Raw genomic sequence first — 23,874 nt, 5'->3', positions numbered from 1 at the left:
AAACTGAACAATTTAAAGATATAAAATACTTTTTTTATTTCTTTGTACAGCTCTTTTCCTCTTTGTTTGTTTGGTGTTGTTGAATTGTTTCTATTTTTAATTTTTACTCTTTGTCTTTTTACTTTTATACATGTTTTTGTACATTCTTATTTTATTCATCTTTATATTTTTCAAGATGGCCAAAATTTTCTTTACATAAATATGTAATGTTTTTCTATTACAGATTTATTATTTTATAATAAAACATTAAATGAAATTTAATAAATTTTTTTTTTTAAAGAAATGTATTACTTCATCAAATTTTATTACAATCTATACAACAACATTTATACATACAAATCTATCTACAAAAATGTACATACAAAATTCTACATATATTAAATTTAACACATACATACGTTTAAAAATACCAGAAGGTTTGCAGGTTATCGCTGTGTCTTTATCCATTGCTAACGTCAACGTTTCGTGAACCTTGCTATCCACTTCATCAAAGTAAGGAGCGCACTGATACTGATGATTTGATTAAAAAAGTATACATTTAAAAGTTACAATAAATCTATTATAACGATAATAAAATTATTATAAAATTGACTGCAAATCGAATTATATTACTAATATCAAATTATATTAAAATAAATCAAATTATGTATATATAACTTTTTTTAATAATATCATAACTAATGTAAGCTTTATTCTAAAATTAATGCATACCAAAGATGACAATAATTTCCAGCAATATTAAAACTTAGTGTTTAACGTGTATTAAAATAAATATAAAAAGCAATTGTATAATAGAAGGCTTGAGTGTACGATATAATAACACAAAGTTGAACATCGTGTAAATAATAGACAGGAGTTCTTTTTAGAGCCGGCCTTTTTATAGTTTCAAAGAGATGTCTTGGGCTCGCAGCTTTGTTTCGTTAAAAAATCCTCGATTTTTTTCTCTGTTCATTCTCTCAGTCTAAGAAAAGTACAGGCGTTAGACTCTCTTTGCGACTCTTCCTTATTCGCTAGCATCAAGGTATTATTGTTCACTTTGCACTGCTTGTATTCGCGAAAGCGCTAACTCGCAATAGGGGGATCTTCCGTTGATGTGTCGCTGTTTACGAAGACATTTAAGCTACTGCTTGAATGTACCTTCGGCACTTTAACACACAATACATAATTTGTTATATTGTCACGTATATTGAAATGGGTATAATTTCGACAAGTTTGTATTACAATAATACATGCACGGAAATAGATAAAAATATAAAATCTCTGAAATTATTTGTAATAATAGAAATGGCATAATGTACTGTTATTTTTTTTATTTAGACTATTTATTATATTGTCTAAGCTAATTTTATATATATATATATTTATTTATAAATACATATACATGCTATTGTCTTACAAGCTACATCATGCAAATAATAAAGAAAAAAGTACTAAAAGATATGATTGTGTAAAAAAAATATTAAATAACTCGTTCAATGTTTTATTAACATTATGTATTTTTTGTTACGCCAATTAGTGTTAATTTCCAACAAAATTTAAATTATTTCTAGTTTTACATTTAAACATAAATTAACAACGAATTAAGAATCATTATTAAGATTTTTCTAAAATGTCTATGAGCATCAAATTATTAAATTGTTAAATTACTGAGCAATTTAATTTATGGTACTACTGTGAGTCTATCGATATAATAATGTTTCAAGACAGAAAAATTAATCCGACGCGCAGTTTAGCAAGATTCATACTATACGTATAGTATATGAATTCATATACCGAATGATTTAAGCACTAAAGATTCAGCTTCGATCGATATAAGCTTTATTTCCTTTTGATTATGTATTGATAATGTTTTAACATTAGCAGTGATTATGCATTCTCCAAATTTATGATAAATGCTTTATAGAAATATTACTAATTTTATATTTTCCTATTTTTTCATTCAAATTTCCTGTCATATATTATAGAATCATAATAAATAATCCTACAGATAGATAAATTAACAGATCATGAATATATAATTACCGGAAGATGGAACTATATGTACTTTGCAAAATAACAGAAGAATTCAGTTAGCTTAAAGTATCACCATTGTTACCTAATGTATTAATTCTAAGGCATGTAAAGCAATATTTGTAGCTACTGCAATTAACATTAATGGTTAGATTTTCAATCAAGATGCAATTTTTTTTTAAGGATATCACTTTATTTTAATACGTATACGCATATCTTCTAGATATATGGTACTTTAAAAACTTTATCAATTATTATGACCAACTTTATTAAGGTGTTAATTTATTATTTTGCTAAATATATATTAATATACATAATAAACAAACCTGAAAGCATATCAATAAAATCACAAAGATAAGTATGCAAAAAAAGTTAATCTTATACATATAAACTGCATTTATTTAATATTTTACATATCTGATATTCATATTTCTACAATTCTATTAATCCAATCATTGTTTTTACAACTATATTTTTTGTATAAAAAATATTTTTTATTACAACTTTAAAAAAAAGTAAATCTAAAAAATTTTAAACTATATTAAACATTTTTTTCTTAGAAATGTGTATTTGAGTATTCGTTGCGTCTCTCTCTCTCTCTCTCTCTCTCTCTCTCTCTCTCTCTCTCAAATGTAATTTTACAAAAATCCTCACATAACTAAAACAAAAAATTAAATAATTTGGACGCTTGTCATTGCATTGAAGGTTTCAACTTTAAAAGCGAACAATTTATTAAGAAGATATGTACCGTTCTCTCTATACCGCACATACACGGTTTCATACACTCGTCAAACGCACGTAATAGGCCGAATTTAGACCTATATAATCTGTTAATACACGGGACAAAAATTTATCGCTTAGATTTGAGAGATCTGTGTTGCATTTTATATTATATAAGGGTTTTTACTAGATAAAAACAATCTGCATATACATACAACTGTAATAAAAATTGTAAAAATCTGTATACTTTAAAGAAAATTGAAAATACATATCTGAATGAAACAGTTACTTTAAAATACCTGGCTCTGGAGATATACATATCATATATATTATACAGAAGCAAAAATTTCTATTTATTCTTAATTCAAATTTATTTAAAAAACGTTGAAGAAACAGAAGTCTCATAAGTTAGAATATTCTTTTATAACTTTTTATCAAATATGTCATAGACATATAAAATGTGTAAAAAGAAACAGTTTTATTTTCAAAAATATCTAATATCTCAACAATCTCATTTATACAATGCATAATAAAACAGTTTCGTATTAGAGAACTCTACAAGTCCTCCTACTAAAGAAACACTTTACAAGTGCAAGTTTATATACGCAGTTCCGAAATTTCTGCATGATCGCCATTTTAGCTAACTTGCTAAATGTAGAATCTCATAAATTAATTTCTCAAATTAGATTTTGCCGAAGAAGCTCAATGTCAATACCGATAAACTTATACGTCTATCTCTTTTGCACATACACATGGAATACATACATATACAAATATAGAGCCACGAAGGATCTCTTTGCCTTGCCAATCCTCTTTTCGAGAACATTTTCGCCGAGTCTTGCAAAATTGTTAATCCCAAGCTTTTCCAATTACACAGACTCTCCCATACCTTCATCTACATCACCATACTCTTACCCTCCCCCCTGACTCCTCCTTCCCCTCCCCCCCTCTCTCTCTCTCTTTCTCTCTTTCTCTTTGTAAGCGAAAATATTCAATTCGGACGTTAAATTCAATTACAGCATTCCTGATTAATTCTAAGTATCTTCTCCTGAAGGAAGGACGCTTGCCGTTTCTCCTTCCATGAATTCCTTCCATCGGACGAGCCGGATCTCTTTCTGCTTAGCCCGCCCTTGAGTTGAATAACTGTTGCGAAGGATGTCCGATCATTAAAACTTGTTCGTCCTGTTTTCACCGCGGGGAAACCCGATGGGATACGTTGTTGTGCGTTATTCAGATTATTATGCGCGCTAAATAGAAGTAAGATATATATATATATACTTTGAGAATAAATAACACCGACAATTTTGACGATATCGGTATTTTATAACACCTACTTAAACTTTGTTTATATTGAAAAATTAATGTTGCCTTTGCAAACTGTTTAAAAAATAGTAAATGAAATAACTAATAGTAAAATAAACACATTATATTTCCTTTATTTTATATTTAAGTTAAAAATAAAATAATTAAGAATTTTCTTATTACAACAAAATTACAGTTTTTCTAATTTATATTTTATAAATTATAATTATATATTATTTATAGATAATATTATTCAAGATTCAACTGTTTCAATAATACTTTTAAATATTTGTATTTAATAATTCTTTAAATCTAACATCAATCATATGTAATTAATTATAATTATACTTTTAAGCATGCTTGATAATAATTAAGACGTGATCTTCCTTCCTGTTTTCTTCTTTTGTTATTAAAATGATTTATTAATACTGGTCGCAGTTCGCAGCTTTTTGATGCGAGAGAATCGGACCACCCAGAGATCATCCGAAGAGCGACAAGATAATTCTTGCCTCTCAAAAAAGTCAGCCAGTCATCGCCTCTAACTGGTAGTCTTTCTCTTAATCTTCACTCCATGAGTCCTCGAGTATCCACGGCCACTTGAGATTTTCACAATGTTCATACTGACGCATCTTCATATCTTCAATCTAGTTTTGAAAAGTGAACTACGAACCCTATTGCATTGACTGCGACTTAATAAACCTTCGAAAACGTTGCTCCTTACCTTTGAAGAATTATAGTCTTAAAAGTCTGCTAATAATTATATCCGTCTTAATATAATAATATCTATCAATTCTGAAGTACTTACTACTTGATATTATTTCTGAATAATATTAAGCAAAAAGTGCTTATAAAAATAATATTCTTAACACACATACACACAAAACTTTTTTAAATACATGTCTTATTTATTTTACAGTCATAATTTTAAGTATGTATTTTATATAGCTTTAACAATTTGCTTGCTTTTAATTTTAACTGATAAAAGAAAATCAATTTTTATTTAATTAATATATGTAAAGCGTACACTTTTGAATATAAACAAGTATAATTTACAACATGTACATATTATTAATACAATTTTTTTTTAATTTTTTAAATTAACAAACATATATTTTTTAAATTGAAAAAGAATGTAATTTTTAAAAGAAAAAGGTATATTGTTTTTTTTAATTGTGCTATAATTAAATTGACATTTAAGTACTTAAATTCGTATAATTATTAAAAGTCTAAATTTTCAGATCTCTTCTTTAAAATAAATGTAAAATTATATTTGAATTTAAATTGGACAGTCGAACAATTTTTTTAACAACTTTTGTACAAAAGGATAGCTTTGAAAAGATTACGACAGATGGCAGCAGATGTATGGTCGGTAATTCTGGATGTGCTGCCTTCTGCGTGCTCAGAAATGAACTGAAATTCGATCAAAACTTCCCATTTAGCTCTGCGTAATAGTACATGTAAATTTCAAGTATTCATAGAACATAGTTCATAATGCCCTATATCGTTTCTAGTATTATTTTTATATGCTTTATATAAACGTATATTATATTGTGTCTACATTTATTTTATACAAAATGTACATACATACTTTGATCGCGTGGAAAATTTTTATATAGACAATGTATCAATTTGCATCACTTTGACGCTTGATATTTGAATATTTTCTCTTGCGATAAACGATCGGTTTGTCAGCGTTTGTTACATGCAGATTAACATCTCTGTGAAAGCGATTTTTGTAAAATAAATGGAAAAAGCGTGATTCGTTAATTATTGTTCAACTACGCGCCCTTGATTGCTTCTGATGTACGTCGAAATTATCATATTGTCGTAAATGATTTTGCATATTTTATTTTTTGCAAAAGACTTTGTTATGGAAATTTCTTTAAACTGGTGCAGTAAAATATGCAGTAAATGACAATTTGTATTTCGCATAATTAGATATTTTATTATGAAATTATACTTGCTACGCGTTAACAGGTGCGTTTACTAAAAGGACTGTTAATTTATCTCTTAATCACACACACACGCACACATACACATACAACCACACGCTCACGTAATGTTTTGTGGCAGTGATATAAATTTTTTTTTCCGATTGTGTTAAGTTTAGAGATAGTTAAAAATTATTACTACATGTAATTATGTACATTCATATTATGTATCTACGCAATACCATATTTCTGCCTTTATATTTCTTACATTTTTTAAATTATTTTAAATATTATTTTTATTACATAAAAGGTTTTAACATCAGAAAATAAAATTTTATATAACAGAAAAAAATCAATTCTCTTTTTATCATTATTTTATTGTAATTATTATAATATTGTGAATGTATTTGAGCATACAAAATTAACAATAGTATAATAATATCTCTTGTGTATTTTTTAATATTTCCTCTCTTTTCTCCTCACTAATTCACAAAAAATGTATTGACTGTTCCGTTTAGAAAATTAGAAACTTGTATATTTATCATGAAATTATCTATCAATATATCGTAGACAAAGTCACGAAACTCCCTCAGAAAAGCACCTCTAACAATGAGACAGTAACACGAGCCATGAAGCTAAGGCGAATATCCTGAAGTTCATCAAAGTTCGAAGAGATCGCGGTCGCCCTTAATGGCGCACTGGATACGGCTTCAAAAGGAATTACGTAATACTTTTTTCACAAGCCGATCACGAAAAAGAGAGAGAGAGAGAGAGAGAGAGAGAGAGAAATTGAAAAGGGAAGAGAGCACCCTCGTTAAATATTAAACTTTAAGACTGGCTTTCCCACGATGCCTCTGCGGCCTTTATGTACCAGGCTTCTCTCTCTCGTTTCTTCAATAACGACATCGTGCGATCGTTGGAAACGAGACATTTGAGAGATTATGCCAATTCAATGCTCGCGCTTTCTTGTAAGAAAGATACGGAGTATACATTCCTTTTAGTCAGATCAACTGTTTATTCTTAATTCGCTGATGCTTTGTGTAATGTCTTAGATTTAACATTTACTTTATTCGTTCTACATACATATATATGCACTCATAGAAATTCAGACATAAATTTTATCGAATAGTCTTGTAAAATATGAGAATTTATTAAACAGTCATTACGTCATTTTTTGACATATTTTATTGTAGTATAGGAGAATAAATCTATATCCGCATGTTTATATCATTTCTCGTCAATATCAATTTTGAATCTTCTTAACTTCACACATACACGAGAGAAATATGTGATACTTTACTAATTTTGTTATGGAAAATGTTTTTATTATTTGTGCCTTTAAATTATTATATTTATTTAAGCTGTTCTACTGTAGAGATGGTATACAAAGATCGAGTTTAACAAGAATCATCTTCGGTACTTTTGGTACGATTTTGTTCCAGAACGAGATTCAGTTCTGCATCGGCATGAGCTGACCAAGCAAACGATCGTTCTCACGCTGCAATTGGCCTGATTTATCGTTCGTGTCAGATCTTGGTCTAAGCACGTCCGGTATTGGCTGGGAATCGGCACGTCATTCGCTCATTATACGATCCAATTAAGGGACTGCGATACGGCAACAATCACAGTCCTTCTGTCCATACGATTAGCTCTATTCGGAGACAACGCGTTCCTATGGGCGCCTCGGGCTGTGACCGGTCAAAGTCGTTCCTTGCTTGATTCCTCGACAGTCACGGTTCCACAATTATTAAATCGATCTTCTCTCTTCGTGCGCATTTGCGGCGTTCTAATTTCTGGCTAATCGCCGTTCCACCATGTCACGAATCAAACCGTTGAAAATAAAACCAACAATACATCGTAATGTTTTTAATTCGCAATATAAGTGTCATTATTGTAACAAAGAAATATTATAAGTAAAATATTATAACTAAAATATGTTTAATAATTATTAGCAATAATTACTAGCGACTGCTTTACTATTTTGTCTTTATACTGTGTACGTCTATTTCATTTTGGACAAATAATTGACTGTACAAACATATTTTAAGAACTTTACGAAGAATAGAGATATTTTCTAAATTTATTTTTAAGTTATATTTTATATTTTAAATTTAAAATTAAATTTATATTTACATTATATTATATATATATATATATAATATATATATATATATATAGAAACAAAAGACTTTAAATTTTTATATCTTCTTAATAAGCTTATTTTCTGTTAATAAAGATTTATTGCATATATCTTTTTCGTTTACGAATCTTATTTACCATATCTTATTTAAATAGTTAAGTATTTATTTAAACATTATGTCCTTTTATTTATCGTACGTAATTAATTTAATAATATACAAATTATAAAATTGATGTTAACATAATTTTTTTTTTCTTTATCTTACTTAACTTCGTCCGAAAATATTATTATTTATATAAGATTACTTTTATATACTGACTCATCGATTTTCTCCGAATAATTTTTAGAAAAATATAAAGTCTTTGAACTAATATAACATCACAATTATTGATTTTACTCTACATTACAAAAAATCTCAAAATAAAAATCATAAGCTCACCGTTTCTTCAGCGGTTTCCGATACATCTCTTTTACGTAGTAATACCATTTACGTAGTAATACCTACCTCAGATGTATGTGTGAAAATATCTAACGGGGGACTTTGCATTTTGGCCGCTCTCATTATCGTGTTCCCGCGCCTTTTCTTCGGCATTTTAATTGCAGCATTGGGGTTGTACGCCGCCATAAGAAATAATTACGCTTTCTGCTATACAACTACATTCGTAAATTTATGTATACACTAATGCTCGTATACGTACACATACTCATACACGTTAATGCACGCTCGCACACATACTCATATACCTATGCACAATTACATCACGTTCGAATAATCCTCTCTTCAAGGGTGGCGAACCTCCCGAAGAGTGTGCATTTCTTGTTCGCGTGATTCCATCTGGTATGATGGTATCACATGTGCCACGCCTCCCTAACAACAAAATTACAGCGGCCATATTTGCCCATGATCAAAGATCCAGGTGGGAATGTGTAAGAGAGAAAGAAAAAGTGTGTGTGTGTGTGTGTACGCGCGTGTGTAGAAAACTCAAATAAAGAATGGTATGAGTGTACAAAAAAATGCCTTAGCATTTAGATCACACGCGCGCTATTTTTCATATTTTATGCTTTATATACTTTAACTTTGATAGTTCGGGATAAGAGACTTATAGTGTCTATCATTAATCTTTTAAATTTAAATTAACTAGTAGTTTTTTGAACATAGCCGGAGACACTACCGCGCCTCCTGATACGCTTTTACTCATCTCTATTGTTACATCATAACGGATGATAAAGGAAATAACAAAAAGCACATACTAATGTCATAAAATGTTTTCAATATTGATGTTATTTTACCTAAGAGTGATCTATATAATAGTGTTATAATAAAGATAAAGTATATATAACGGTATAATATAGCATCTTAATTATTGTGATAATATTATTATGATTGATTTTTAAAAATATGTATACATATATAATAGATTATAATAAAATATGTTTTAAATATCACGTATATGTGGACTTATATGACAATATTATTTAAAATGTAGGATTATTATAGAGATTTTTAAAGATGTTTCCAAAACATGACGAATTAATAAAACATTACATTTTGCAGACATATGTTCATGTTTATAAAAATGTATTATTTTAACTGAAATAAATGCATAACGAAGATATCAACAAATAAGAGTAACTTAAAATATTAAAATAGAAATGTTTTATATAAAATTGTACATGATGTTACTCTAAAAGGTCATTTAAAAATAACAAATATTAATTTCTTATATTAAAACATAAATTCTTTTACTTTTTAACAATTATTAATCTGGATGCCATTCTATTATATACGAAAATGTAAAAATTGTTTAAATATAATAACGTATATGATATGTTGATTTTGTAAATCAATAGTATTACAAAAATATAAGTAGTTAATCATATACAATACGTGAAGAACGCGGAATTACAACCATTAAGACATGTGATTAACTGTAACATTTAATATATATAAAATTATCGGAACGTTATATATTATTATTATTGTGAAACATTACATATATTAAAATAAAGTCAAATTATTTTATTATTCTTTATTAAATATAATATGTAATTATTTCATTCTTATTTTTCTACTTCATAAACTTATTGTCATTTAATTACATATACATATAATAAGATATCAGCATTTGTATAATTAAATATTTAATATCAGTCTAACTACTTTGAAATTTTTTGAATTCTTTTTATAATATATCCTAAATAATAAATATATTATAAATAATTATATCCAAATAATTTTTTTATTATTTTCTTTCAAATTATTTCGATTTTAAACCCATTTTTATCGAAATTAAATAAAACTTTGTGTCACACTCATTATTAAATATTCAATTTCCACTAAAATATAGTAATAGTTATTTAATAGTAACACACGTTTATATTCTCGTAATGTGTACTTATATAGAGTGAAAATTGAAGAGAGGAAGGCCACGTCATCTCTGCTTGACAGTTTCGAGCGCTTCCTAATAACTAATCAAGTAGTCAGTCGTAATTGCATTTTGCTCGAACGACTTGCGTTTCCATCACACGCCATTGCTCCCAGTTTGATATGTCCATCATGTCAAAGATTGGGTGTAGAAATTGTCAAATAGCGAACGTTAATTCGATTCCTTTACAGTACACATTTGATGCTCATTAATTTTATGCTGCTCATTCCTTCCTATTTTATTTTTGTAATTATTATTATTATTATTATTATTATTATTATTATTGTATATTAGAAAGAAATAAATACTATACTTAACATGCTTTTGTAAAATCAATTGGCTTGCGTAAAATTCAATTAGTTTGATTTATGAATTTGGTTATATATACATATAAAAATCATAAAAGTATTAACAAAACATGCTTCAATTATAATGAAATATTAATAAGATATAATTCATAACAGTTTTATAATTTTATTAATAAATAAATTATACAGTTATATTAACGCCTAGTAAGTCGGATTAGAACCTTGGATGATGTATCGTAACTCAAGTGCCTCGAGAGGCAAGAGAAGAGGATCTTTGTTGCTTTCGGCACTTTCCGACATTTTCTTTCCCCCCAGTATTGGCCTGCACTACACCTTGCCAGGAGTTTTTCAGCGTAGCCTGAAGCCATCGAAGATGCAACAGGCTAACTCTACTAACAAACCTGGAGAATCTTGTAGCACTTCTACTCTAGTAGCCTCGACGCGTGTAGTGTCATACATGGAGAAGCATGCTACTTAGACTTATGACGCTACTTTCGCTCTTACTTTTGCAGAAAAAGAGGACTGTAAAGATGCGAAATATGAATGTGTATGTATTACAAACTTCATTCAAGATTATTGCTTAACGCAGCTCCTAAACTGTGTGATAATTTAAATCTGGAGTATTATCTTCTTCGCAGCATTAAACAGAAACTACTGTAATAGAAAGTACTTAAACATATAACACAATTTTCTCAAAGTATTCTAAATATATTACTTATCAGAATATTATTAAATCTTAATATATACAGTCTAAACATCGGAACTGTATGTACGTCTAATAATTCAAATTAAAAACATATTCAATAATATAAGTTGCATATTATTTCGTTTTTATGTGACATTCGTTCATATATCAAAACGAAGACCGCGTTCCGACATACATTATCACTTGCCAGAATCGAAAATCTATAATACAGATATGTAATATATAAACTATAAATTGTTAATAGATACTGGCAATATATCGGAACGTAGCCAACATTCAATCGTAACATTATTCATCTATCAATTTGAGAATGATTTGATTACAATATTATAAAAGCATATTGCACTTTTCTGCGTCACGACAGAATTCTTTCAGCTACAATCTTTGAAAGCACTCGAGAATTACCTTCGTAAGATCCCCTTTTGACAGGCCAGCATTTTTATCATATTCTGGTCAGAATAAGGGCGGGAGATATGTTTGTATACCTCGTGTGCTCAAAGATTTTGAAAAACGCAGTTGCACCGTGTCGGCGCGGGCACAGCGCAGAGATGCCAAAATGCACAGCCATAGAGGAATCGAGACAACGACATTGGACACACGAGCACACGACACTGGGTTCTTACTATGAATATTGATGTGCTGAAGCAGCTAAACGGAAGGACAGTGAGAGGGTTCTTTGCTACCCGCTATATTTATTAATTCTCAACTTGCAATCTGCATCGTGCCACGATGGTTAAAGCCACTCGATCGTCGTGATTATTATATCGGTCGGGAGATCATATTGCTGTAACCATTAGGAGGAAAAAGCGGAGTCCTTCGAGGCTATGAAATCCATTACGATATTATGTCATTTCCTCATCGAGTGTTCGATCGATCGAGCTTTTGTTGCTTCATTACTCGATGAAGATTCCAGCCAAACCCTCCGTTTCGGCTTTTGATGTAATAAATACATGCTGCTACCATTCTATACCATTCTCGATAAAAGCCTATTTATTCCGTGAGTTATCAAAAATTATGAATAATCTTTAAAAGATGCTTTCCGCTATTGTTCACAATGTTCTATACTCATAGACCTCCTTGAAGAAATTAAATTCTCGGAATTAGATAATTCTTTAGAGTAAAAAACTGAAACAAGCTATTTTTTGTTTGTATTCTTATACTAATCAAATAATTAAGCATTTATTATTATATTTAATCGAGAATTTTTCTTATTTAATTTATTCTGCTACACGCTGTCGTAATTATTGCAAAATGTTGTGTAAAACTCCATTACAAATTCATACAGCATATCAATCTACCTTTTAACGAATTCCTTGAGAAAACTTTCAAAAACTAATATGGAATACGGAGTTGTTCGTATAGTTTCTTTCACAATTCTGCGTTTTTGTTACATATAAAAGTAAGTATAAATTTCTACATATAACCACGTGGTAAATCGTCTAAGCGTTCTAAATCACAGATAGCGTATTAATTCAGATGGCAAGCGTTTACACATTAATAGCTTCGAAATCGAAGAGGACGCGACAGACGCGAGAACGAATTTGGACTCTGTATATTTAGTCTGAAAGACTGGACTGCTACACTCAGACTTTACTTGCGCCCGCTCTCCCTCGGAGGGCTGGGAAGGGGGGGGAGGGGCGGAGAGTGCAGGAAAGAAACGCACGTGCCTAAACGCACATCTCGGAAAAATATTTTTTTCCATTTTATCTATCGCTCATCCCCCCTACCTTTACCGCTTGACAGCTAACGGAGGCTGCCAGGCGTTTCCGCATCTATTATGTACGTCATATTTGAAGCAGGCGATTCTTCACAGTTACATGCATTTTATGCATTCGTCCGAGTATAGGCGGCTGCAACGAGGGGTTCGCATGACGAAAGAGCGAATAGTGGAAGGGGGCCACAGAAGACTAGGAAGAAGCGAGAGAGGTAGGGCGGTTGGATTTTACACCCAAAGAGGGGGTTAGGGGGAAGCATCGTTGGCGGATGGATGGACCGGTGGCGAGGCTGCGAAGGGGAAATGCTATGCTATCAAGAGGCTACATATAAAATCATAAGGCACCGTCGGGGCCACGCCCACTACCCCGCTAGTCCGCCAATCGGCGCCGAGTGCATTTAAATCGCAACCCCAGTTGCATTGTCAACTCACTCTTTTTTTTCACTGCGGGCGGAGTGTCACGGCCCTGAACACGTCTGTCCCGCAGGCTGTGCCAACATCAGGAATAGGAATATGAATATTCCTGGTTGGGGCTGTCGTTCGTGGTATATTCCTCTCCTCCCACTTCTTTCCCTCATTCTCCCGTCTATGTCCATGGTACTCTCCTCCCTTGGCACCAACCCCTTTCATAGGTGCACGTGTGTCGTTCACACGCGTACTTATATTTACCTGTGTACGCGAATCGGCCATTTCCATTCTCGTTCTCTTCTTATGGCGATCTGTATCTTCTATGAAGGGGGGGGGGATGGCAAAGAAACGTAGGAAGACTCTCCTAGGAGCTCTCGATAGTTGAGGATTCTCAAGGATGGTACATCTACAGAATCCGAAAAGAATTGATAATTTGCACCAACGCAGCGAAGGCGCAGAGGAAATCAAAGTAAAATGTGAGATAAGATAAGGTATGCCTTTACTGCACATGTGTAATGTATTTTTATTCCCATTTTTTAACAATATATTATATATTTTTACCTTTAAAGATTACTACACGTACATTATAAATTGATATAATACTAGAGATGATCATGGAAACATGGCAAATATACTATTGTACATGCAGATTTACAAACATATATTTAAAATGGCAAAAATTACAAGCACAGTATTTTAATTAATTTTATCATTATGTCATTATTTGTAATTTTATTATTTCCAGTTTAATAAGGACAAACAATATAATTAAATACAAATTTTCTTAATTAAATATAAGAGTAAAATGCTTGTATTATATGAACCATCGCTGTTGTGTTACTGTGATTAGTGCATAAATAATATATTTGTAAAGCGATGAAATTTAATTCGCAAACAAAATTAGAATGTACCAACGAAGTTAACTGCAAACGTTTTGACTCCAAATTTGAATTCTCTTCAGTTTGTAGAAGCCAAGTATATACAAATTAACAACTTATTCTTAGGACGCATTATTTATATTTTAATTTTCTTAATTACAAAAATAATAATATTTATCGTGTGGAGGAAGAAATAAATATATATTTTATTCAATTTTAAATTGATTTATTGTGCACACGATTGTATGTCGCCACTATTTTATAAATGTAATATTTCCGCTTTCGTTCTTACGATAAATATTGTGCGCAAAGTTAAACAAATCTAGGAATCGAAAAGTTTACAAGTGAATTTAAAGTAGTTTAATATAAAGCTAGAATAGATAAATATTTTAGATTATTAACTACATAATCTTGTTGTAACTGATCTAGCATCAATATCTTCAAACCTGCAAGGCAAACATGATTTTTAGCACAATTTTGCCGATGTTTTACATAAATAATCGAAGATTATTATAAATAAAAAGAGGTAAGAAAAAAATGATGAAACATTCTGTAAAATTATCAAAAGGGTGCGTTGAAAATACCAAGGGGGAAAATACTCTTACCTCTTCCTTGCACTTACCTATCTTTAAGCACATTATCCTGAAACCCTCATCGGTCCCTTCGGTTTCCCTTATGACATCCATCATGCGTTCATTTGATTTCTTCCTCGTGCGGAAATGGTTGAACAGTCATTTGCGCAAGACTTCCGGCCGACTGGAGAGAGAAATGGAGTTACTCTACTTCGAAAAAGGGTGGGTGACCAAAAGTGATGGAGTGTCGAGATAAAATTGCCGTTTGCAAAAAATTGATAATAAATTTAATAAAGCTGGTTCAGAGTATGTCAATAATAAAATGAAATAAAATACCAAGATCTGTATCTTGCGGATCAACTGTCACTACATTTTCCTCGTTTTTATCCTTTTTATACTTATCACCATTGATGCTAATTATATTAATAATCTTCAATGAAATTTATAATAACTTTCCAGTTTTCATCTTTAATTAAAAATTTCCCGTCATCAAAATTTCATTTCGGTATAACTTTAAACATTTCTTTTACATGTCGTATTTAAAAGATATTATAAATATATTATTAATTACAATTATATATATCTACTTTTCATTGGACTAAAAAAAAGGTTTTTAATTTATGCAATAGTATAATATCTATGTGTGTGTGTGTGTGTGTATGTGTGTATGTAGGTATACTACATTTTCTGTACATATGCACGTAGGTATATATGCAAAATATTGTTTTTATGAAATATAAAGACTTCAAAATTCAAAATAATTGTATGATATAATGAAATAATACAACAATTACAAACAAACATATTGTATATGCTTGTACAGCAACGCCTACAAAGCACTAAAAAGACGCTTATTAAAATTTTTTTTAGCGTTTTTTTAACACTTTATAAGGTTTGTGTGCCACTTGGGTCTCTTGGAGAACATGAAATAAATTTAATAGAAGTAAAAAGCAAATAATATTAATTAATTTATAAAAATATAATATATATCTCTATATTATAATTAACTATTTGCATGAATTCTTAATACAAATATATTTAATAATAAATTTTAAACTTATATAATCAATTTAGGTTATCGCAACCGCAATAATACTAATAAAATTATTGCATTAAAAATCTAGTAAAGAATGTTAATATATTTTTAATTTTACAAATATCTATAACTGTGTGTATGAAGTAAGTAGAGCTTTCATCATGGTAAACATAAAATTAATATATACAATATTCCATCCTATTATTGTGCCGATTTATCGCCAAAGGCATTTTCATCAGCACGTTCATGGTCGCCATTTTGCCACCCTTAATTTCTGGATCCAATCAAAATGACTCACGCGACTTCGTAAGGCAGTTCGACCACCCTCGGGATACAGTAGTTACGAGTGATGCAATTACGTTTAAACACTAACGAGCTAACTCGTGATAGAAAATGGCTGTATGCTCCACTGCCTGCAAACAGTAAAACTATTATAACTTCTTTTATCCCCCTTTGTCTTTTTTTTTTATTGTTTTATAAAACGCAACAAATTTGTAATGAGTTTATAATATATAACTTCGCAAAATATGTATTCTGATTCACTAAAATATTAAAACTTTGATCGTTAATTTATACATGTAATTTTAAGATATAGAAATATTGTATATAGATAATATTTGTTGAAGAATTTTTTTTATTTAATCGACAAGCTTTAACAATAATGATAATACAAAATTTAATTGTATATAAAATTGAAAAACTTTGAATTTTACAGCTTTACAATTTTTTTGATAAATTAATATTTGATAAATATTTTATGACTTTTATTAAATAAATTAATATTCAAACTATTTATATATATTAGAAAAAAATACCTTTTATTTTAAAAGAACTTTATTTAGCTCAATAAAATAAATAAGTAATAATAAATGACTTAAATAAATGCATTTAATATTACATAAACATACGCGTAAAACGTTCAAAAGATATATTTAATTAATAAAAGCTTAGGTCTTAATTTAAAAAAATTAATTGCATTATTTTTTAAATGATAATTTAATTACGGATTAAATCAATATCAAATTTACGCTTGGTAGTCCTAATAGAAATTTTGCGGATCGAGTAGCCTTTTTATTGACTGCTCGATTTCTCATCGAGAAAGAATCCATTTGAGAAATTGCTCAAATTTTGATCAGCAATTTTCCAGAGGAGTCTATCTGCGCGAATGAAAGCCAAAGAAATACGGTGACAGAGACAGAAATAAAATGAGAGCAGGAATGATATACAGGGTGTCTAATGGAAATCGAAATATACAAACATCGCAAAATAGTAAATAAATAGAATATATTAAGAAAATATTAATATACGTATATATGTATGGTATACAATGTATATACACCAATTTTCGTGATTGAGAAAGATATTTTTAAATTATTTCTTAAATTACCATATATTTTTGTTATAGAAATTGAATACAAAGTAATTTAAGATTGGAGCAAATAATATATAATATGAAAAATAAAATACGCGAAATTATTATACCTAATTTTTATATAAATGTAACTTATTATAAGTAACCTCTAAAGTAGTTTTCCCGGTTAAGCAAAAAATATTTTAATTCAAAACAAGTATCTCGAGCCTCAAAAAATAAAAAATTTTTAAAAGCAGTAAAAGAGCAATAGTTAAGCACGATGTTAGTGCATCATTAACCCTCAAACAGCACACTTCATCTCAGCATCCATAAATGGTACACTCTGGTGCGAATTGGGATTTTGTGATTTTATTCACTTATTTAACCATTATAATATTCTCCAAAATACTTTCAAAACCATACTTTCTTTGCGTAAAATTTTTCAACAAAGTAATTGGTGCAATTCAAATTTAGTTAAATTATTCTTAAGTTATAAAAAAATTAATATAAAGAGATAAGGGCAATGAGCCAATAATTTCGTTAAAATCTTTTAAATTAATGTAATATATAAAAAAATTGTTATTAAGAAGAGGAAAATGCCAATGTTTTGAAAATTTTACTGGTGCGAATTTGCACCAGAGAGAGAGAGAGAGAGAGAGAGAGAGAGAGAGAGAGTGTGCCGTTTGAGGGTTAAAATTAATATATTAACAAATTCAACAAATACAACATAAAAATCCCAAACGTTTCAATTCGCACTAAAGCATCCTCAGTGAAAAGTTACAACTTTAATGCATACAATCGCAAGTCAACGCTTTGAAAAATTCTTATTTTGAAATTATCCTGCATAAAATGCACTTTATTTCCATATGTACATCCATAATTGTTAAAAAAATTCGCTTACAATGTACAAAGAAAGACAATCAATGAAAGTAAACAAAGTTCCAAAATAGTAAATTTATTATAGTTATTAGTAGGCTTAAATTAATATTAATAGAGATGGAAATTGACAGACAAATAGATACAATTAATATTTTAATGATTCCATAAACTGTCATATTTTTCTTTGTACATTGTGAACAAACTTCTTTCAACATTTATATTCGAACATATACGATGATCAAATGCATTATGCAGATAATTTCTATATAAAAATTTTTTAAAACATTACATTGACTCAATATTATATGTATTAAAAGTTGTATAAATTTTTACCTACTGAGGATAGCTCAATGTTTGGGACTTTTATATTGTATTCGAATTTATCAATACAATAATTTTAATAGTGCCCAACCTGCTTTCTCATTGCCCTTAACAATATGAGTAATATTGCTCAAGGGCTCATTGCCCTTATTATTACTCATATTGTTTAATAATTTATTCCTTCTATTCGTTATAATATATTTAATAATTCTCTCTTCTCTCTCTCTCTCTCTCTCTCTCTCTTTTTCTCTCTCTCTCTCTCTCTCTCTCTCTCTCTCTCTCTCTCTCTCTCTCTAGAAGTTGTTGCTGAAAAATAAAAAAAAGAAAAAATAAGAAGTATTAACGATAACAAAATAGCGCATAGCTACATCAGTCTTACGAGTCCATACTGCAAATATTTTAATATTTATTAATATGTAAACCAAATACTTAAATTGAATGCACTTAAATTGAGTTAAAATATTCTTCATCACAGTTTGCATGCATCGATATTGCTGGAACACCCAGTACTCCTGAGAACTTAGAACTGTCAAAGGCTACGGAAAAGTCGTTGCGTCCTCACTATTGTCGCGTATCCTCGTCTGTGGATACTAAGGATGCTATCGTGGTAGCGTATATCTTGCGGCCGATGTCCTTTCGATTCCGCACGAGATTTCCCCGTGCCCCACCGCACGAGAAAAGGAGGGTTTTTACTGAATGCTTGTCAGGAGCAGAAGACATCTTTTGTAGCGAGCTAGTGGTCCGGAGAAAATTGTGTGTTGTACTCTTCGATATCTCGCGAATGAAGGCGCCCTTCGTTCCTTTCTTCGTCCAAACTAAACTCTCGTGCTTTCTTGGTTTTCTTCTCTAGACATTTCTTTCTTTAAATAATATCGTTATCACTAATGCTATCTTTAATACCATAAAAGTATCTATATTTTAAGTAAATCTGTTTGTAACATTTAAAAGTACATCTTTATATAAGAATAATATATAAACAATAAAAATTAATTGTTAGTTCATTATTTTATTCTTATACTTATTAAATTTATAATAAAAGTAGACATATAATTGAACATGATAAGAGAGAGAAAGAGAGAGAGAGAATTATCTAATAATCTTTACAAATATTTTAGTAAATATTTATATATTGTTAATTTCTATCAAATTTAAAATCTTAAATAAAATACAAAATTATAATTAATTTAAATAATTTATTTTAAATGTAATGGTACCTTAAACATAATTACTATTATGAATATTATAATCAGATTACATTGATTTAAATATTTCTTTAATAAAATTTTTCTATTAAAATGAAAAAAAAATAAGTCTGTCAATGCCGTTTCTTCTACGCATCATCAACACGATCGGTGCTCATAAATGTAAATGTGCAAAAAAGCACCATGCTGTCAGTTTTCTTTTTGAAAGTTGAGTGTCTGGTTTAATATTGCCAAACGGGAGAGAATGAAAGGTATCTCGAGAAGGGTGAGAAATAAAAATACGGTGGGTAGAAATGTTGAACGTGTCCGTTACGATAATAGCTGCGATTAGAACTGCAATGGCATATGGATGGCGCGATTTTAATGCGGTTCTCAGATTCATGAAGCCTCCATATGTATATTGGTAGGGTTTGAGATAAAGTTGTCAGTCCAGTACCTCCGTAAAGGCGATGAATTTTAATAATGGATTTTTTTTATGCGCATATGTCGAGCGTGAAAGCGCGCCATTATTATTTTCGCAACGCGTGTTGGCCGGATAATGATGCTTACACGAGGACCATGGTAAAATTTTTATTCACGATATGGTATTTTTTATTCTTTCTTTTTTTTTTCTTGTCAAATTTCGTGGCTTATTTTTGTCGCAGAAGTAACGCACGGTTAGCCGCCATCTTTGTGCAGCTCTCTTAATAGCTGTGTGAAATTATGATTCATTATAATAGATTAAAAGAACGTGTTACAATAATTACGAAAAATTTATAATTAATTATTATTATTATTATTATAAGAAAAGTGAGTAAGTACTAATTTTATATCAAATCATTTATCATTCAACATCGTCGAATTTAAAGGCATTCTGGTCTAGAATTTTAAAAAATTTATTTTTTTACGTTTTTTAATATTTATAATCTCAAAATTAAATTCCCAAAAGATTTTATTAATATTCATCAAAATAACAAAGATACAAGTATTTTCAAGTTCTAGTGCATATGCCGTTTAATTCATTGTGTTACGCGCTCAAAGGTAGTTGTTATAAAGTATAATTTGAAAAAAAAATAAAAAATATGAACATTTTGAGTTAAAATAGAGCTTGTTGTATGATATCGCCGATTAAAGATAAATTTTTATTTTTTATATTGCATTCAAGAGCAATTCTATTTGAAATTTTGAACATATTTTCTTCGAAATCATCAATTGACATGATTTCTCAGAAACAATTGAATTTATTAATTTCAAATTTTGCGTATAAGTATATAAAATGCATACCTATTTATTGTGAACACATACATGTGTGATATACATGTGTGATTTAGGATTGTTGCAATATTTCTAAATTAAGAAACAGAATATACTATCTTGGACCACATAAAGTGATATGAATTGTTTGTTCGTAAACTATTAGAAATAATGATACAATTTTTTAAATTATGTAGCTTAAAATTTTGTTCTTCAACGTGACGAAACAGATTTTTTTTAAATACAATCATATATTTATTTTAAATATTTTTTTAAATCGATTCTTCTTTTATCTCGTAAGAGTATTAAAATGAAGTTACTGAAAAGTAAAGTATTAAATATTTTAACAATTTATGATATTACTTAAAATTTCTAAGAAGATTCCAAAAATTCCAAATTTTTAAGAAAATTTGAATAAATAAAGCTTGAAAATTTTTTCCATTTATAAGTTAAAAACTCGCCATAATCTTTTTCATAAATAATTAAGTCATACGTAAATTCAACACAGCTAATATCCAATAAGTAATAATCGCATCTTAACAGTATCATTCATGTTCGTCTTTTTTTTTTAACAATAAACCATGTTTTGTCTTGCATTACTTATAAACTGCAATGTAATATTTCGCCATTTTGCTATTAAAGTTTCAATGCAGATTTAAGTTATTTATAACTTTATAACCCTCGTTGTTCCGCTGTATTTTTAAAAGGTTTACATTACGCTTATACTTGAATGGACCCCTCAGAAAACATTTTTTTACTAATGGCTCCGATGTGGCAACCCTTCAGTCGCGACTCTTTCAGTCTAGGCAGCCCTAACTTAACCACCCCCTTTACACTTCCCTTATACGCACATATAATTGAACACGGGTATGTGAAGCAATATCCCTCCCTTTTTCATGCATATGTCAAAGACGAAAACCTGCAATTCGGTGAACGTTCGCCTCCGGAAGAAAAAGAAAGATGGAGGACAGTGGAACGCCTACAGGAGACATGATTTATCCAGTACAAATATTACATGAGTGACAATCCTGTGAAAGTTGTTTTATCATGTATACATACAATATATTTATACGTGTCTATATACTTATCTTAATAAGGAGTTAAATAATTTTATTTTTTCTATTAATATTTTACTATTTTAAAAAGTAATAAGTAAAAGCCTTTAGCTATAAAACATTCAATCTATAAAGATTAAAGAGCAACAAAATTTTGTAAACACTAAAATTAAATATTATAAATATTATTTTTTAGATTAAATAATTTTACAACAATTTTTTGTACAACATAAAGTTGTTTTTTTATGTAAATTGTCTCTCAAGCTTTGTAAATGTGGCCTTTTCATCTATAATGATACTTCTTAAAATAATATAAAACTAAATGCATGTACCTGTGTGCACATAACTATTTTAAAATATAATAGCTTCTTTGTACTGTATTGCATTTCTAAGTCATCAGATTTCACATTACTACTTCAATTTCTATGAATTTTGTAACTTTCTGTAAAAAATTCTTTTCTATAGAATTTATATAAACCGAACTGTTCATTTTTATCTTTTCATAATATATTTAACACATCATGACTCAATCTTAACTTTGACAACAAAAGGTTATCTATTAAAATTGAAATTTATTTTGCACACGTTTGAATAAATATAGTGTCTTTCAATAATCCACTTTTACTTCTATAAATTTTTAAAAAATATAAAATAGTATATATATTTTTTTTAATTGTTTTGTTATTATTAATGAATATAAATACCTTAGTCAATATAATACACAGATTTATAAGTATTACAATTTTTATACGCATTTTTATATGTACTATATTTTTATAATTTAACATTACTTTTGTGCTCAAAATTAATATACATATAGAAGTATATAGAAGACAAACTTTCATGCAATACTAACAATTAATATACTTGCGTGATATATTTATTTCATGGACGTATATTATCCACACCGTGAAAAAAGAGACTGATGCAAGTTTTTAAATAGTTCTAAAATAATTAAAATAATACTAAGATTAATCTAATACTGTGTTCGAAAAATCTTTATAAATAAAACCTGAAAAAGTCAGAAATTGTAGAACAAGAGTTGTTTGCAATGGCTTCATGCAAATGGTTCACGTCGCGACACCCTTAACGTTACCGAAGTCACCGTTCACCATGGACGAAGAATTCCCTCGTAAGTCGGCTCGTTAGCTCGTTATTTAGAAGCGATTTACGTGTACCCGCCCAGCCTCGTACATAGTTTCGGTTCCTTGAGTAATCGCGGCCCTCGCCATTTGACATTTAAATCCGATAATCACGTTTTCCAACTGTGTGCAGGGTGGCCTCGCCTTCGCAAGACGAGGCGTGTAACAAACCAAAAGCCGCCATAGTAATCCATATTTTCTCTTTCATGGTGATTCTTGTCACCAACAAGCGCTAGAGGATCTTAATATGAAGAGTTTCTTTCGTTTCTCCATTGCGAAAAATCAAATTCAAAACATTAAATTATGAGAACGCCATTTTATTTTAAGATTTAATATAATAAAACATTACGATTTTTTTTAGATATTTTTAAATTTTTTTTAAAAGATATAAAGTTTATTCTATATAAATATAATATGTTGTATGTACTAGATAATTAGACAAAATTTAATTTTAAGTACAATACTAATTAATTTTGTTAACTCTTGAAATATATAACATTATTTTAAATAACGTTTTTTAAAATAAAGTTTAGTGTTTTG

This window comes from Cyphomyrmex costatus, unplaced genomic scaffold, assembly GCF_001594065.2.
Source record: "Cyphomyrmex costatus isolate MS0001 unplaced genomic scaffold, Ccosl1.0 scaffold5, whole genome shotgun sequence".
In the NCBI taxonomy this organism is placed as follows: domain Eukaryota; kingdom Metazoa; phylum Arthropoda; class Insecta; order Hymenoptera; family Formicidae; genus Cyphomyrmex; species Cyphomyrmex costatus.
This window is presented reverse-complemented; position numbering follows the sequence as displayed.